Raw genomic sequence first — 19,585 nt, forward strand, 5'->3', positions numbered from 1 at the left:
TGGGTGGGAAGCAGCCACTTGCGGGTTTGACTTGCAGCTCATCTGGATAAGCCAGCAGTACTGTTTGGCTTAGTGGCACTCCTGAAACCCAAAGCTGGTTATTAAAAAAAACTCCAAACCCCTGTGTTTTGGTCAGGTGCAGCTTGTCGTAGAGAAAACTTTTAAGTTACCCTGCACACAGCCCAGAATCTAGGCAAGAGGAGTGGTAAGGGAGCTGCAGTGAGCAATACAGGAAGCTGATAATACAAGTTATTTTCAGAGGTACCCAGCAGACCTCGGGCTGACTGTTGAAGATGTCAGAGAGGCTCCAGAACCACACAGCCCACAGCCGCTGTGGCGGGAAGCTGAAAAAGGATGAGGGGAAGGAAAGGAAGAATGGAAGGAAGGAAGGGCCGGTTGCTGCGGCTGCTCCCGCCCTGTCCCTGAGCCCTGCCTCTGGGCCCTGCCCCTGGGCCCCGCCACAGCGCCCCCTGGCAGTGACAGCGGCAGCGTGACCCTCAGCCCCGGCGCGTTATAGCAAATAACCGTCCGCCACCGCCAGACAAGGGGCGGAGCTACCTGCTAATTTAAATAACTCGGTGGTTCATTTGCATGCTGCCAAGATGGACGGCCCTGGGATTGGCCGGCTGCGAGGCAGCCCCCACTGCCGGCCCCTGTGCCCACGGAGGGGGCGGGGTCACCCGAGAGAGGGGAGGGGACATTGGGCTTATTTGCATAACGGCCCCGCGCGTGCGACGGTGGGAGGCGGCGTTGGTGCCTGGAGCGAGTTCCGATTTTGAATCTACGGCGGCAGCACCTGGAAGGCGGGAGCTGCGGCGGGCGCCGAACGCAGAGGCAAGAGCTGCTGCGGGACGCGGGAGCACAGGTACCGCTCGCCCCCCGGGGCCGCGCGCGGCCGGGCAAAGCAGCACTCGGTGCGGAACGCTGCCCCGCGCGGAGGTGGCGGCCGCGGCGTGCGCATGCTCCGGGGCCGCAGCTTTGCACACGCGCCGCTGCGCGCACCCACGCTCGGTCGGAAGCGCAGCGCAGTTGGGGCGCGCTGCATGGGAGCACGTGACCCGGCTCCAGTGCAGGCGGCGGCGCGCATGCGCAGTGCTGTTTTCGCGCAGAGGTGGCAGCAGGTGGGGAGCGGGGAGCTGGGAGGCGCCTTCCTTCGCCCCCCACGTGTGGAGGGATCCCCGCGGCAGCTGCTGCAGGTCACAGGTAGGTCTGGCGTGGGGCAGGGCACTGCTGGTGCACTCTGCTGAGTCCTGCAGGCGCAGAGAGCAGAGCATCAGCAAGTTGTCTGTGTTCCGTATGACGCATCGGCGAGGTGGAGGTGCCACCTGCACCGCGCTGGGCAGGTGTTTGGGTGGGACAGTGGTGCGGCTGGCTGGCACCTCGGAAGCATTTCCTTCCTCTCTGCCTGGACTGGGGATGGTGTGGTGGATGACAGCGGTGGTGCCGCGTGCCACCAGTGGATCTCCTCACACCTGCAGCAGGTGTGGATGTTGAGTGTTGCAGTGGATGGGGTGTAGAAGCAACGAGGGAAAAAACGGGTTTTTTGTTACTGTGCTCAGTGGTGCGCTAATGAACTTCAGATTACAGTTTCTGAAGCGTATGGGCATGCACATTTACTAGAAAGGAGGGTGTTTGAGGGGGGAAGACCTAGCTGTGCCTTATTTATGTGATGTCATCAGTAATCAAGGCCGGAGTGGCTTCTCCAGGTTGTCGTGGAGGCCCACATCAAACAAAATGGCAAAAGTTAATAGGTTAAGTAGTGTGGTAGTGTAAAGAAGGTACGCTTGAACTTCTGATTTTCTTTGAACTTAAGCATTATGAAATATAGTGTTCATGATTAAGTGCCTCACATTTTAATTCATGTGACTTTAAGGCCTGTTAGAGGTGTGGCACTGTCCTCAAGAGGTTTTTTCTTTTAACACATATATATGCTTCTTAGTAGATCTCCTAATCTTTGATAGATACCCAGTGGAAATGCCTACATTAGATTATATTGTTGCATAATAGTAATATTGAAATAAATCTACATGTTGTAATTTGACCGTTAACACAGACTTGTTGAATGGAAAAATCAGATGGAATTGTTGATGGAAAAATATTATCTTAAAATAAAGGAGTGAACAGCTCAACTGTTCTAGGCAGCAGTCAATAACCTTACAAATGCAGCCATCATGCAGTCACAGAAAAATAACACTTGAACATCTAGAGAGCTTATTTAACATGCTAATTTGTGGAAGTAAGAGTATGTTAATAAATACATTTGGTCAATACCCCAGATTGTACAAGAAGATACAATATAATGAATAAATTTATTGGGATTCACATCTGCAAGATAAAGATAATCTGCAGGCATGATGTTTGGCTCTCTTTTGCAAGTTAAAATGTACTTGGGGCCAGTATTTGTTATACCAGTTTGATCTAGTTAGAATTATTACAGTTATTAATATCTACTTCATGTTTTTTAAAATAAAAATGTGAAGAATGCGCTTACCTTCTGTAAGCTCTGCAGAAACAGCAAATATCAATGTGAGAAATATGTTTTTCTCATTAGGTACTGGTTTGTGCAGTCCTGTGGAAAGGTATGAAGGAGAGTATTACCTTGAATATGCAAGAATTCTTTGGAGGGGAAAAAAACTAACACAAAACTTACTGCTATTAGATATGTGAATTTGGGTAGGTAATTTCTGTTTCCAGGTCCCTGAAATGAGACTAATGTTACTGTCAGACCTATTATAAAATTAATTCACTAATGACTGCATGAGGGCTTCTGCAATTCATGAATCATGGCAAATACTCCCAGTATTTATTCCTCGAGTTTGGCAGTTATCTTATTTTGCATGCTCCAGAGGTATCAAATCAAGTTCCTATGTCTATATAATCCAGAAAAGAAATGTACTAATAATTTTGAAAAGCAACACATTTTTTTGATAAACGCCAAATAATTAAAATACAGAAAATCTTGTGTTGTCACTAACTGTTGTAAGTGCTCATTGTGTGTTCTTTTTCAAAGACTCTTAAGAGGTCTTTGTGTTCTCATAGTTATTTTCTCAGTTTAGGAGACTTAATATGTTGCTTGGAATACAAGGCGCTTTATCAGCTGTAACCTTGCTACCAAGTGTAGCAGTGTTGAATCGATGGTTCCTGTGATACTGCGGAACAATATTGTAGTTTGCTGTACGAATAATTAATTTAACAAGACTATCTTGAATGTTGTGTAGGCTTGAAACTGATCATAACAGTTGTTTCAAAGAAGTTGATTCAAAGAAGGATATAATAATTACATAAATCACTTGAAACAGTCATTTTGATGCTCTTATTGAGGGACTTCTTAAATCTGATTTTCTATCCATTACAAAGTCTGTTTTCAAGAAGATGCTAATCCCAGTAGATAGGCATACATGCCATACTCTGCCAGGTTTGCTGATACGTCCTGCTTTAGCTTGTATTGCTATGCCGATTTCAGGTATTTGGGATATCAACATTAACTGTAGTATGTTAGTTTTCCTGTAAAGGCTCTTTTAGTGATGCTTCTGTTCGGGACATAGAGACAGGAAATATGCTATAATATAGACATATGCTTTTCTCCCATCACAGGAATTGATCTTGCTAGCCAAGAGGCTGAACAACCAATGAACAAAAATCGTTTAATTTTAAATACTACTGATTTTACATAATCTGTTGCAAACAGAAACATTTTACACATTAAAAATTTAAGAAATCTTATTTTAGTAACTGATTCCTAATTAGTAAATAAATACTCATTTTTATTGTGTTTGATTGTGGTTTTTGGAAGAAGGCATTTTTTATGTTACAAACGGACAATATTTCCACGGTGAATAGCAGTTGACTAAACCAGATACTGATTTTCTTTCCAAAATGAAAAAAACCCACCCAAGTTTTTCCCCATCTAGATTTTTTTTAATAGTATAATCGCTAATTAGGCTTATCTGGGCTTATTGTCAGAAATTGTATTTATGCCCAAAATCTCAAGATTATTCATAAAATGGAGATATTAAGGCCAACAGACCCTTCACCAGTATGTTGCTCTTCCTTAGTTTGCAGGTTGAATGCATTTTTTTTCCATTTCCTCTCCACTTGATGTTTTTCTGTGTTGTGGGCTAGTTATATGTTTGTTATGAGTTTATTTTGGAAATTACTGCAGTGACACAGATGTACATCACAGTTTTCGTAAGAGTTATTAGATGAGGAAAATGAGTTGCAAGTTATAAAACTTACTATGGTATGTGAATGTTGTGAGGGTTTTGTTTGGTGGGTTTTTTCCTCCCCAGTGTATTTTAATGTAATATTTCTCTTAAATGCAGTGAGATCTAAGATTGTTAATATTTTTCAGTTAAATCTGCAACTGGGCTCTTTACTTCTTTTCAGTACATGTCATTACTTTGAGATTTACCTACACAAAACGATTGGGAACTCATAAGTTGACCAACACAAATGATGGTTTCATGATGTATATTCATCATTCTGGTATTTCAGATATACTTACTGCACTGTGCTCTACTGAATGAAAAAAATGCTCTCCTGTTTCCACCATACTGTAAGAAACTGTTCATCAAGCAGCAGTGACTTATCCAAACACGGAGATAAGATTCTTGTGGAGGAACAAAAAACTAGATTTTTTTTTTTTCCTGACAGCTCATTAAGAAGCAGAGAGAAAGTTAGGTTGTTATCTGAAGTGATCTCTGTAATCAGCTGTTTTTGTCAAGTTGGATAGTTGTAGAGTGTCTTAATATCCGAATAAAGTTTAGATGTGAAATGGGTAATGCTATTTAAAATTTCTATAGCTCAGTCTTGTTTTGGATATTAAAGCCTGATGTCTGATTGCAAAGAAGGTAATTGTAAAGTATTCTAGCTTTGAGATTTTTAGTCAGGAGGATCTGGAGCATAGGTTTTGTCAACCTTTGAGTTCTGGTTATCATTTTAAAAGCAAAATTTTGCATGATGTGCGACTTTAATTTTCATTTCCCTGAAGAGATTTTTTTGCGTCATTTGTGGTGTGTTTAGGTATCTTACCTTTTTTGTTTGGGGATTTTTGTTACTTTAATTTTCCAATAGGGGAAATAGGGGTCAGAAAATCCTTGAGTTCCTGTGTAGAATGTTTAAGTCTCTGGAAGCATCTGATCATTAAAGTTCATTGTCAGTAAACAAAGCATAATACCTTTAATCTTCTGATAACTCATCATATGGTGCTGCCTCTTGGATACAAGCCATCTCCTCAGGCAGTGCTCCAAAATCTCTGCCTTTTGGCAGTCCATGATTTTTTCCAAAATTCCTGGGCAGTTGAGTTTCCCCAGTCGAGCTTGTTGCATGATGAACGCTACTCAGTTACTCTGTATAGCGGTGGTTGCTAGAGGGGATGTGTAGAGAGGATGTTTCCTTTGAACATCCAGTGTAGCACAGGCAACTGTGGTGCCAAAAGGAGATGTGCTCCTGTAACAATAAATTCTGAAGCGTCTCAAAGCCCCTCCTATGCTGGTGGTATCTCTTTTTTCACTTGAGATGTAGTGGGCATCTGTTCTTTGATACCCCCAGCTCCAAAACCCTAGTAGTCAATCTTGAGTTTCTTCTGATGTTTTCTGCCAGAGGCTCCAGGTGAGGCCATGTTCCCCAGCTGCAGTGTAGAGTACATTTTGCACAGCTGGCCCTGTCCTGACAGGCCCAAGAGTTACTGTACGAGTAATTTCCTGTTTGATATGCTCGAAGGCTTGTTGTTGCTCAGGGCCCCACTCAAAATCATTCTTCTTTTGGGTTACTCAATGGAGAGGGCTCAAAGCTGACCCTAAGATGGAATATGCATTCTGCAGAACCCCACAAGGCCTAGGAAAGCTTGTGTTTCCTTCTTGTTAGCTGGTAGAGACACAACTGCTATCTTGTCCACATCCATAGGCAGGTGATGGTGTCCATTCTGCCATTTCATTCTCAAGAACTGAATCTCCTGTGCAGGTCCCTTGACTTTGCTTTTCTCTATGGTGAAATCAGCTTTCAGAAGAACGTAAATTACTTTTTTTCTCAAATACTACTTTTGTCTTGTTGCCACACACAATGACACCATCAGTGTATTGTAGATGTTCAGGGTCATCACCCTTTTCCAGTGCAGTTTGGATTAGTCCATGAAAAATGGTAGGGCTGTGCTTCTACTCCTGGGGCTGTTGATTGCAGGTGTGAATCATCCCTCCATGTGAAAAAAGACTGTGGCTTGCGCTCTGCTGCCAAAGGAATTGAGAAAAATGCATTGGCAGTGTCAATTGTAGCATACTACTTGTCTGCCTTTGACTCCAGTTCATATTGGAGCTCTTAACATGTCTGGTACAGAAGCACTCAGTGGTGGCATTCCTTCATTCAGGCCACAATAGTCTACTGTTAACCTCCACCCTTCATCAGACATCATCAGACTGTTGCACTGGCTGTATGGGACTATTAAAAAAAGTGAGTGAGTCTTGCAGATCACTTCTTGGCTCTCCAGTTGATGAATAAACTCTTGGATGGGAGCCAGGGGGTCTTGGTTTGTGCGATATTGCTGCTGGTGCACTAATCCGGTTGCAGTTGGCACCTCTTTTCTTCAACTTGGAGCAGCTCCACAGTGAAGGGCTCTTCTGAGAGGTCAGGCAGGATAGACAGCTGTTTGATTTTTCTCGGTATTCACAGTGTCTACACCAAAGCCCATCAGTACCCCTTTGGATCCCTGAAGTACCCTCTTCTGAGGTAGCTGGTGCCAAGGATACAAGGGTCCTCTGGGCTTTTCACAATGGAGTGCTTTTCCGACTTGTCCCGTTAAGTTCACTTCAGCCTCCAATACAGCCAATTCTTGGCATCCTGCTGTAACTCCAGAAATCTGGATGGGTTCTGTGCCCCTGTACCCCGATGGCACCAGCATACACTGCACCAGTGTCTACCAAAGACTTACATTTCTGTGGGTCTGAAGTGCCAGGCCATCAAATCCACACAGTGCAGTATACCCAGTCATCCCATCCCTCCTCCTGGCTGAAGGCAGGGACCCTCTATTCCTGTTCCTGGTCAGAGCATTCATTGTTTGACCCTTGCAGTGCCAGACCAGAAGTCCCCTCACCAGGAGCAAGGGAGGTGATTTCAGTTCTTCTGTGTCTGGTAGAGGGTTGATTGCCACCTTGTGTCTCTACAAGCACTGTGCTGACATCTTTCTTGACCCTTTCTTAACGCTGTCTTCCCTCTCAGTCTGCATACACAGGCTTCCAGCTTAAAGGTGGGTTCTCCATCCCACTTAGTCATGTCCTCCCCCGTTTACGCAGGAAGAACCACAGTGCACCATGCAGCATGTGCTAGGGGCCCCCTTTCTCTCTGACTGGAGCAGGAGAGGACTGATTTCCTGGGGCACCCCTGACAGCCAAGGTGCTGGCCTGCAGGTATAAGGAGGTACAAAGACTTTCTTCAAAGTTTTGGAGCCAAGATGACGCTTTCTCCACAATTGATATATCTGTATCCAGGCAATACATTGCTGCCAAGACGTTAGAATATGATGGGGCACTTCGAATTGGATCACCTTCCTCCACATGGCTCATGTGCGCAGGACATCCTATGGATCTTTGGAGACCTCATCAAAGTCTAGATCACTGCAGATAACTTCCAGTATCACTATTTCTCTCAGGTACTGGACGCCTTCATCTGCGGTAGTCTGTGTTCCTGGGAAGTTCACATGATCTTCCTTGAATGGATACCATGCCCTCATACGTGAGAGGAGCTGTCTCCAGAGACTGCATATTGCTGCATCTTTTCCAATTTTTCTCTCAGTTCCCCAGTTTCTAGCAAGGAATCTTGGCTGTTGGGCTTCATTGCCTTCTAGTTGCTGACTGTTGGCCCCATCATTGGGGCAGCCAGACAGCAATCCACTCACCTGGATGGTGGCTGTAATATTTCCACACATCTTGAAGTTCTGAGGAGGTCAGGGACTGGGTATTTTCTGCTTCCTGTCTAAATTCTGTCACTCCTTCCTCCTATTTGTTGAAGGACCGGCCTCTTGATCAAACCTTTCCTCCTCTTCCTCCTCCCTTATTAATCGATGATACGGACCCATTGTTTTTCTTGTCCACTGTTTCTTTTTCACTCCTGGGCAATTACTCTAGTTGTTTGTGTCTCTATCTCAACCATGGTGACCTCGGATCCAGTTTGGGTCCCTGTCTCAAGCACAGTCCTCTGAGAGTACTGAACTGTGGCTTGATAGGCACAGGCCAGGCCCATTACAGTACTAAAAGCTGTTGGTTTTCACTGGGGTAGACAAGGCACCCTTCTGTCAGGTGGCACGTCTGTCAGTGTGCCAGGGTTGCTTGCCTGTTCAGGTATGTGAAATCCCAGGTTATGGGAGGTGATAACTGTCCTAGGAATCTGGCCAAATACTTCCACACATCCTAGACCCTGGGACCAGCTGCCTCAGGGCAGATTTCAATATTGCCTCACCTAAAAGTTGCCTTCTCTTACACCAGGATGAGACCAAATTCCCCAAAACCCATAATATGCCAACAGTATTAATTAATAGTATTAAACAGGTCATGTAAGGGTTAGCAAGGACCTTGGGAGCCTACATAACAAAACCATCCACGTCAATCCTGGGCAGGGAGAGGAAAGTGTATTCCCTCATCCTCCCCACAAAATAGCTCCCCCACCACAGCAAGGCCATCGATGCCAGGGCAAAGCACATAGCCATTATTTCTATTAACATGTTCCCAAGCTTAGCAAAATAGAGATAAGCAGTTCAACCAACAAACTCCATGACCCACCCAGCAGCTTGCCACTTAATAACTACTATAGCTATAGCACACTTAATATAAAACTGCTGTTGTCTCGTGCCCCTTGTTGGGCACCAGAAAGGACTGTGGTGAGTTGACCTTGGCTGAACTCCAGGTGCCCATCAAGCCTCTCATTCCCTCCTCCCATCAGCAGAATGGGGTGGCTGGGGGGCACGGTGAGTAAGATTAAAAAACTTCATGGGTCAAGAGAAAGGCAGTTTAATGAAGCAATACCAAAGGTCACGTGTGTGGAAGCAAAGGAAAAGAAAAGATGTTATTCTCTACTTCTCATTAGCAGGCAATGTTCAGCCACTTCCTGGGAAGCAGGGCTTCAGTATGCATAGCGGTTGCTCCAGAAGATGTCATAAATAATAAATATCCCCACTTTCTCCTCCTTTCTTTTGGCTTCCATGTCTAAACAGACATCATATGGTATGGAGTATCCCTTTGGTCAGTTTGGGTCAGCTCTGCTGGCTATGTCCCTTCCCAAGGTCTTGCCCACCCCCAGCCTGCTGGTGATGGGGGGAATGTTGGAGGGACAGCCTTGATACTCTGCAAGTGCTGCTCAGCAGTAGCCAAAATGCTGGTGTGTTATCACCCCCTTTCTAGCTACCAGTACAAAGCACAGCACTATGAGGGCTGCTGTGGGGCTCAGACAGACCCAATACATTGATGTTCATGAGAAGGTTGGAAAATGGAAGCTCTGTCTTAAATTTTAACTTATGACTAGAAAATTTAATTTGCTGAGGTGATACTGCATTGTGTTGGCATGTCATCAAAAGAGGGCAGAGATAAGCTTGTTAGGAGTTTTTATTATGTGTTTAAGAGAAAGCTAAACATAACAGGTTAGGTTTAAATTCTGTTCTGAATCTTCTTAAAATGCCTGGTTTTCTAACTTACTTTTTATTTTAGCCAGCCTATATAGCTGCCACCTTAAGCAACAGTAAGAAATTGTAGTCCCATGTAAATATAGGAATTCCACATTAGTGGAGGTTAATTAATATTTTCTTGACCAGAGCCTTCTCAGATAAGTTATTTCACTCCTAATATTGTGTTTAATTAAATGTCATTAATTAGTTTGGTATTTTTTAACATATTAACACACCTGTGTATGTTAACTGAAGTACTCTGAAGCGAACTCAAGTAAAGGCATATGGTTTCTTACCATTCAGCTAGACTTTTTGCAACTAGGTGTCTGTAACATGTCAGTACCTCTGCATGTTCATGAAGCTTTCTGACAAGATAAGAGGACTGACTGCTGCAACTGGAGTGTGACATGGATTCTGTTTTCTCTGGCTCAGTGAAAGTGTTCTCTGATTTATTTATTTTTTTTGCCAAGTAGTTATGCCTATTCAAACCTATTTAAGTCATTGAATTTCCATGTATCAAGTTCCAAGATGGAATTTTAGAGAACGTGGTGGTGTAGAAGCGCAGATCTTGGGTTCTGGATTAGAACCTCCCTAGGTTTTTGTTGAACTTCTAAGACTGGACATCAGAATTAACCTTCTGATATAGGAACCTTGTAGGTGTACTAAACATAGAATTCTATTCAAAACATTGCTACTGTGGAAATGAAAATATATGTATGTTTGCATACAAATGAAATACTAAGTTTGGATTTTGAAATGTTAAAAGTTACTGTCAATCCCTGTAAACTGAAGGTGTTCTATGTATTAAGTTCAGAGTAAGCAACATGGGATTGTAACTGGCTAATAGAAAACATTTCTTTTGAACTTGTTGTAAACTTGATTTCTGATTTAATAGTAGTTCTTGGTGAAGAAAAGCTTTAGTGTAGTGGGTAATTTTAAATTAATTTTAATGAAGTTGTTCTCCAGGCTTCACAAATTTGAACTTGTCTTTTGGACGTTTGAACTTTAAGCATACTTTAATTTAGTCCTCTAAATCTGTGCAGTATTATCAAAGATTATAATAATCAGTGTAGCTGTTTACATGTATGTGTCATGTGCTGCTTCTTGCATTGCAGATCGTCCTAATACAAGGACGAAAGGAAAAGCCAGATGGTGCATTTCAACATTTTTAAAGTTTGAAATACTGTGGTGCTGATAAGTCTATCAGAGAACTACTGCTGGCATGATTAATCAGTCCTGAAATAACCAACTACAGCTGGCAACACACATGCACAGTTATATAAGTTTATAGATCTTTTCATAAAAGAGGTAGATTGGAGGGCATATTTTCCCACTTTTTTGGGGGGGGCTTACCATGTTGGGTTGATTGTGGGTCATAGGCTGTATTGTGGTAGAAGGTTAGAAATAATTGAACACTAATTCTGTTCAGGATCACCCCATGTGCTCTTGCAGTTACTTTGTTTTAAAATAGCCATGTTTGTTTTTTGTAGAAGAGGTGTACATGGTGAAGTGAGGCAGGTATTGAAGAGTTCCCTCTAGAATTGATCCACTGTTGCCTAGAGAAGAGCACATGATTTGCATTACTGAACAGATATTAGAGAGGAACCTGTATCATATTTAGTCTGATTCCATTAAAATTGTGTATTTGTTTGATAACCCCCCCTACCCACCCCACAGATTCCCAAACCACTTATTTGGGAACATACTACTCAGTATAGTTACAACAAGATTCCAGCAAAATTCCGGATGGGATTCTAGATATGTCTCTTCTTCAAAAAAATAACATGACATACCATATCATTTATAAAGAATGCTATACTTGATTTCTGTGGGTGCTGAAGTTCTGGAGTGTTCTTGAGGTTTTTTTGCTAGCTTCCTTATTTCTAAAGTGAACTTCCTTCCCCCACCCCCCCTAAGTAAAACTGTTTTATTGGGCAACTAATATTACACAGTATTTCAAAATAGGTGGTGCTGTGAAAAGGTATAGATCAGTTTCTTAAGGGTTGGGTTTGTTGGGGTTTTTTTGGGTGGTGCTGGTGATTATTTTTTTAAGACTGAAATGAGGCTGCTTTTAAAAAGTATTCCCTAATGTTTGTTAGTTCTATGCATGATTTGGCTCTGTATCTGTGGCTGTTCATATGTGACATAAATTCTGAACTGCCTGGAGTCACGAGGGATTTGAAGTATGGGTTACAAATCCTGCATCACAGACCTAGCAGGGCTGCCTCTCTGTGGTTTCTGGTTTATTTTAGTTTTCTCTTTACCAGTGGTGCTCCAAGCAGCTGCAGTGTTGCAGCTGTGCATTAACAGTTTCCTGCCTGTCAAAGAAACCATGCCTTTGCCGCCCCTCTGCCTGTGCAGTTTGTTGCAGTGTGGAAGAGAAGGAGGTGCTCTGCTGTGTAAATATTTTATCCACTGCTCAGTTGTCACTGAGGCTGGTCTTCAGTGCACAATGCAGCCATCTTAATCAGATTTTCAGTGCAGCTGAGACAGTGCAGTTTCAAAATGGCTGACAAAGTGCTCTTCATTGCAGCAGATTAGCTTGACTGTATGCAAATGAACAGAGCTGTTGGCATCATATGCTGCAGACCTTAGAGGTAAGCACCAGCTCTGCTTTGCTAAGACACAATTTCAAACTTTGTTTAGGCAAAACTAACCACTTCTAAGCTGTATAAAATACCTTAAAACTATTCTTCTTTTGTCAACCGGAGGGTGGGTTTGGTGGGGTTTTTGTTTTGGTTTGGTGGTTTTGGGTTTGTAGGGGTTTTTTTGTTTGTTTTCCCTCTCATTGAATTAATTCGTACACCTTTATCCTTTCTCACTTACAGGGTAGGTTGGGTGGGACCAGAGAGGTCAAAGGTCATACACATGTCTTGCAAATCAGTTATTGAATTTTGGCTTACTTCCTTACCAGGCCTTAAGAGCTCTCACTTTATGTTGCCCTTTTTCAAAAAGCTCACCTCAAACATAAAATAAATTTTTTTGTAAACTTTGTTACATTTTTGCAACCAGGTGGTTAGATTTACATTTGATCATCATATTTTCAACATGCAACATTTTCCAATGATAGGTAAGAACTACAAAACCTGTGTTAATACATTGGAATAGCAATGATTATGTAAATTAACTATTGTGCAGGTGGCAGTTATTTGCAGAATTTATAGTAGTGCTACCCTTGAGTAGCAAAAGTACTACAAATGATAGAGTGGAAGTTTCAAGGTAAATTATTCTTTCATTTCTTTTGTATAACTTAACTGAAATCTGCATTTCAAAGTGCTGGTGGTTTCATATGGCCTAGTGCAGGGGTCCTCAAACTACGGCCTGCGGGCCAGATACAGCCCCCCAGGGTCCTCAATCTGGCCCCCGGTATTTACAGACACCACTTCCCCCCCCCCCCCGCCGGGGGTTGGGGGGGGAACCAAGCAGCCGCAGATGACTGCCTGCCACTGCATCCGCGCGCCGGCCCCCTGGTTAAAAGGTTTGAGGATCCCTGGCCTAGTGTTTCCTGTGCATGTTACTGGTTGGTGGCCTAGCTACCTGTCATGCTCAGCACTCACTAGAAGGTAGTTCATAAGTGTCAGTGGCTAAGGGTGAAGTACTGCTCAACTTCTTTCCACTGGGGAGAAGGAGAACAGAAAAGCAGCAGGAGAAAAAAGATATTTTTCTTCACAATTGACTCATTTTCTTGTTTTTTGTCTGTCTCAAAAAGACCTAGTTAAGGTCTTTGTGGGATCTTAAGCTGGATATGAGTTAATTTGAGGGTAATTAGAGAGTTACTTGAAGTTCTTCAGAAAACTATCAGGAGCAGAAAAGAGTTGGATAACTCACAGGATGTAGCTCATAGTATTTTCCTGTGTGAAGCTGAACTTGGTGCTAAGGATGTGTAAAAGGCAGTACTAAACGCCTAAAAGTTTTTAGTCCTTCCTCAATGTTTTTGCACGCGAATTTGATGCTCTTAGCATACTCTCTAACAAAGCACTTGATGGTTAATTTAGTTTTTAAATGTTCCTGTAACTTACCTGCTATAGTTAATGATGGTACGCTGTTTATAAAGAAACAAAGTATTCTGGATAGATAGTGCACATCAGGTTCTTAGGAGACCCGGTTTCTTCATGTTTACCATGTGCATTTGATATGAAGAAACAACAACAACAAAAAGTAAAATACAGAATTTAAACTCCAGGTGGACTGCTGACTTCAGCCACTTGTAAATTTGTAAGTGATTGGTTATAGGATTTTCCTGCTTTAGAATAAAAAATCAGTGGCAGGAATAATGTGAATGTGTGGTCGCAGGTAATGATGAAATGCAGGTATGTAGGTAGTTTTATTACTTGCTTTATTGCTAGTAGAATTTTGTTTAGTGGATTTGATTTAAGGCAGATTTTAGTTCATAGTGGCTTTTCTTGATTGGGTAAGATTAGTTACAGATCCTGAGAACATTTGGGCGCTTTGAAATGTTGGAAAACTCTTGACAACAAATTCTACTTAAATGCATTTGTCTTGATGTGAAGTTTTGCCATATGTTCAACTCATCTAATGAATGCAGATTAATAATGTAGTGAGATTTCATTCTTCCCATCCTCCAAACAATATTTCTGGTTTTCTGCAAGATATTCTGAGTCAAGTCATCTTGACCCCAGTCTTATAAATGATTACTGAGGTTTGTGTTTGTGTGGGTTTTAGTAAGTTATTGTTGTTCATTAATTCCAGATGTTAATAACTCGTTGTTCAAAGCAAATAGAAACATTTTTTTATAATGAGATCCCTGAGCTACTTTGTAATCATTGAAGGGGATGAAATTTTATGTCTAAAACCTATTTACCATACACATCCAATGGTGGTTTTGTTGTTGGCTTTTTCTTGGTTTTGTGTTTTTTAGTTGGTTTTTCAAAATGGTGCATATGAAAATGTTTTTATAACATTTTCATATTGTCAAGTGCTATTGGTTCTGTTGGTTTGGTGGGGTTTTTTAACCCCTTTAATGGGAACATAAAAAGGAAAAGTAGTGTAGCTTTTGACATTCACATGTCATGTGAGGAGTACACACACATGTAAGGAGTGGTTCTTCGCATGTATTACGTTTGAGTAAAACATTGCATGTTCACACCACATCTTTCACACAGTCCTTTTTGGGCCTTTTTTGTTGCCCATGACTTTTCCCTGTGAGCTGAGGAAGCTTACTCCCATTTTACAGAAGAGGCTTGGAGACATTTTCCAGGGTTCAGAGGAAAGCTCTTGTCTTGCTGCCTTCCCTTCCCTTCCCTTTCCTTTGGTTTTGGTTTACTTGGCTCTTTAACAGGCAGTTCTCAAAACAGCATCGTTCTTGGAAGCGGTGTACAGAATGAGTGGCTGAGCAGGGAGCTGCAGTGTTTTGTTCTGTGAGGTGGGTGGGTGGTGTGGTTTGGGTTTTTTTATTTGACTGGTTTTGGTTTGGTTTTGTTTTTTTTTCTTTCCTGAAGTGGGTGTTGGAATGCATGAAGTATGGTAGGTTTTGAAACCTGTGTTGCATATGGAATGTGTTCTTGTTTCCAAAAGTCCAAGTAACTCTAATGTTTGCTGTACCAGTAGTACTGATAGCTGACAGTATGATCTCTTCTCTGTTCCCTCCCACGGTGTTAATAGTGTGTTCTTTAGCAGTCAAAAAGAAAACTAAAAGCACCGATTTACCTGCATGGAAACAAGGCACTTCAGGGGATAAAAAACCCCCACCAACCTACCAATTTTTTATTAAATACATAAATTAGATGTTAATGACTTAAGTTAGAAATAGTTGTGTATAATGAATTAACGACTTCAACTGAATTGATAATTATACATTTTTAATGTGAGATGCATTGTCAGACTCTGCTCGCTGTTCTTGTATCTGCATTTTCTCCACTTCTGACATGTGCTGCATTCTAGAACAGTTAGCCTTTGTACTACTGATAGGTAAATTTGAAGGATAGGTTTTCACAAGTAAATTGCTAATAGGGTAGCAGTCTCAAATACGTGTGACTTTCAAAGAGAAATAGCCAACAATAATTTACTCTGAAGGAGTGTATAGAGGCACATTTTTTTCAATTCATTTTTTGCATTTGGTGTATTTGATTATAAGAAAACAATTCTACTTTATTTTCATTTGTGCTCCAACTATTTGGATAGTTGTCATTACTAAATCATACTTGCTTGGATCCATTCTAACGTGGCTTGATTATTTTTTATGTTCCTCTTAAAACAGAATTGTCTCAATTCATACAGCTGCATCTTCTATTTTGGTAGATATTTTGGGAGCAAACAATTTCAGGCAGGATTCAAAACAAACTGGAATGGACTGCTGAATTAACGCAATACTGCTTAATGCATGCAAATCACTTTCAAACAGCTGACTTGTTTAGTTCCCTACGTACTAGAAATAAATGGTTACCAAGCACTTAGAACTGTTTGGAATCTTAAATACTTAATCACATTATGACTACTGTTAAACAGTTAAATTGGACCTTTATTTTTAGCTTTAACATTTACTGTGTTTTACTGAAGAATGTACTGTCTTCAAAGAAATTATGAGTAAGGCAAGCATTTAATTTTTGTTTGCTGCAGTGTCTCGATTTGCAGGTTAAGATCTGTCAGCTTCGCAGTGTTTGTTTAGTAAGTGACAATTCTTCATGTAAATTTAAGTGAGCAAAACATGTTTTTTCTGAAGTTGATAAGGAGACAAACAGTATTTCCCTTCTAAAAGAAAGGGAGTGCAACATTAAACTGTTACTGGCTGGAAGCTACCTGTTTTAGACACTTTTTCACCCCTTTAAAGCAGATATAACTAGTGTCAGCCATCAGCTCCCCCCTTTCCCCCCCCCCTTCCCTGCCTTCCCTGCCCCTTCTGTTGATACATGCTTCTGCTGTAAAATATCTTGAAATAAACCACACTGGCTAAGGTAACGGGTTGATAGACAGTTCTCTATTTCAGAAATGAACATAATTTTCTGTGCCTTTCAAAAACCAGTGTGAGAAAAACTTGGGAACTACCAAACTTCTGGCTGACTTCCATGAATAAAATTTGTTCCGTTTCATGCTTTGGGGAAGAGAAGTCAGAGGGGAAGGGGGTATTTTGAACTCTGTGTGTGTTGCCTACAGAAGGCCCAGGGCCTTTTATTTTCTTTTGCTCTGGGTGTTTTCTTTAGATCAAGCTACTAGTGACAGATTTTATCTTGTTTGTTTGCTTGGTTGGTTTTGGGGGGTGGGTTTTTTTGTTTTTTGGGTTTTTTTACTTTTTTTACAAACTTCGTCAATTAAATGCCTTCATATTTGAAGTTGTGTCTGAATTAGGCAACTTATTCTGTGGCAGATTTTTCTTACCTTTCTATTCTGAGATGAATCAACTGGCATTTAAGATTTGAGGGTGTTTTCTTTGATACATACCAATGAAACCATACAGCTAATAGTAAGGCTGGTTGCATTTGAAATAATTACTAGTTTTTGACTGTAACATTTGCTTTTTAAGGTTGGCTCTGATGAGAGACTAGAAAATTCTGTGTGTTGGAAGAAGAGTCCTGTTAACTGGCTTTGAGAAAGCAGTTATAAAAGCTCTCAGGTGTTTCCACTGACTGCATGCCAAATGTGGGAAAGGCAGGCAGACATTCTGGCTTTTTCTGTAGTGGCAATCACTAGAGAATATAATGGAGTATGCCATTGTTTATCCTCCCAGGTTATGCTCCTGCATTTAAAAAAAAACAACCACACCTAAACCCCAAAAAAGACATGCACACACACACACACACACAGCCCCCCCCTTCCCCCCCAAAAAAAACCCCCCACAATAAAAACCACAAACAAAACTAAACCAACAACCCCAAACCCAAACAAAACTGGAAACAAAGATCCCCAAATATCCCATCTTGGAAGCAGCTTAAGAGGTGCCTGTGCTAGCTGTCAGGGTGGGTTGGTCAGCTCGTACATGGCAGGAGGATGCTGCCCTTGGTGGGGGCTTAGCAAGTCCTCCACTGGCTTGGCCCACCTTGCACTACCCGGCAGCCCTGTGCCCTGTACAGCTGAGTTGGCGCGTTCCTAACTACTCAGCCAGCTGTGCCTCCTTTCCGTAAAAACATTTTGTATTTGAAAACGAGCTTTATCATAGCTAGTGGTGTAAGAGGCAGGGAAAGCACAAAGAGGAAGGTACAGCCGAGGGAGTGTGGGTGACTGCGGGAATGTTCTGGAAGCGAGGTGGTGCCTCCCCCAGACGGTAGGTTGAGAGCTCCCCCTCGGGGCTGCCGGCAAGCTCCGGCTTGGAGTTCCCTGAGCGGACTGGAGCCAAGAATAGAAAATTCTCCCAAGTACAGTCTTTTATTTTGCAGTTTCTGTTTTACTGTGGTGAGAATCGTGCTGTTATTCTGGTATTTGTGCACAAGGCTGTAGAGCTGGGGCAGGGGGTGGCCATATGTGGGGATCACAAAGGTTTTTTTTGTTATTTTTTTTTTTTTTTAAGCAGCATTGGTGCCCTTTATTTTTAAGCTCAGGGGCTATTCATCTGATGATTCATTCTGCAAATGACAACAGCATCAATAAAAGATATGTTCTGCAGAGTGCTTAAATGTGCTAACATACACAAATCTGTCTGAAAGTAAGATAAATCAAAAGATACTGTGACATAAAAGAAGAACAGTACCAGATCACTTGTATAGTTAATGACTGTCATTTTAATGTGGCAGTCATTCAGGAAAAATAATTAATTTTCCCTTACACATCACTTTAGGCTTTTGGATACAACAGCTGAGGAGGAACTGTAACCACCAGTGAAAAGTAATTTGCATTACTAAATACTTTCAGACACAAAATTGCTATCTTTTTGACATTACAGATGAGCAAATTGTGTTACGCTCAAATAACCTAGAACCAGCCATACAGCAAATTAGGTTCACAATGGAAAAGGGGGCATACAACATAATTTGACTATATATAGCCTTGACACTGTTGGCGTTCTAAAGAGGAACAATGCAGGGAACCGGAAGAGACCGGTGGTGAAAAGCAGGCAGGCTCCTCTGGTCCTGAGGGGCTCTGCCTTTGCAGTGCTGGAATCGACAAGCATCGGTGTCTACATCACTTTCCTTTTCCACTAAATGGTGCCAGGCTGCAACTACAGCAGTGTTGCTAGGTGTGTAGCTAGCCAAACATTACTGAGGATTTAACTTGATTTTATTTAGGGTTTCACAAATTGGTTTTTATACTTGCTGTACTAAATAGTATGTTTATTTGCTTTGGGTGGTCTCATGCTCTAAGAGTTTCTTACAAGGCAGCAACTGAGGGGAAAAAGGTTTACATCCTTTACATACACACACTTAATGGTAAGCAAAGCCTGGCTTATTTTTTTCCTCAAAAGGTAAAGTGACTTTTAGAATAAGCATTTGTAAAATGTAATTAATTAATGTAATTGGCCTTTTAACTGGAAGTACAAAAGTAAGAATTGGGAATTAACTATTTGAAATCAGAGTGAGGCTGAAATCCAAGCTTCTGCTTCTAATTTTCACTGTATCTGTTAGGTACTTGGAAAGTTAAAGTCCATAGCTCTGGATGGGGGATTTTTTTCTCCATCTGCCTAATGAAGAAAAATTAAATGTGAAGTGGAAACAGCATATTAAATGGCCAGACATGTTACCTGTCAGCACTAGGTTAAATATGGATCTGCCTTACTTGGAGCTGATACTTACTTACTTGTTATTGGTAGACTGTGAAATATTGGAAATGCCAGTTTAAGAAGAGCGGGTTGCTGAGCATTGAGCATACTCATGTTTTTGGTGTTAATTGCTACTATGTAGGGCTCACCAGAATCACTGTGAACACTGCAGTGTGAAGCATCCTACTAGGACAGGCTTCAGGGTGAAATTTCTTTTGTAGAGACTGTTGTCAGTTTTCATTTATATAAATAGTAAGAGCAGCACTTGACTTCTGACAGGGATCTGGATTATTAGTAAG

At 41.7% G+C, this 19,585-nt stretch overlaps 1 protein-coding gene across 7 annotated transcripts in view; it reads left to right on the top strand.

Moving 5' to 3' along the window:
* Positions 1–704: 704 nt before the first annotated feature.
* Positions 705–19,585, top strand: part of LOC119148959 (activating transcription factor 7 interacting protein) — a 118,034-nt gene continuing 99,153 nt past the window's right edge. For 5 of the 7 annotated variants that reach the window (XM_037389750.1, XM_037389755.1, XM_037389756.1 and 2 more), the window contains exon 1: positions 705–865. The gene's annotated coding sequence lies outside the window, so the exon portion shown is untranslated. Of the gene's footprint in view, positions 866–1,034; positions 1,204–19,585 lie in introns of those variants that run through there. The other 2 variants (XM_037389759.1, XM_037389752.1) reach the window with 2 other exon arrangements.

This window comes from Falco rusticolus, chromosome 5, assembly GCF_015220075.1.
Source record: "Falco rusticolus isolate bFalRus1 chromosome 5, bFalRus1.pri, whole genome shotgun sequence".
NCBI lineage: Eukaryota > Metazoa > Chordata > Aves > Falconiformes > Falconidae > Falco > Falco rusticolus.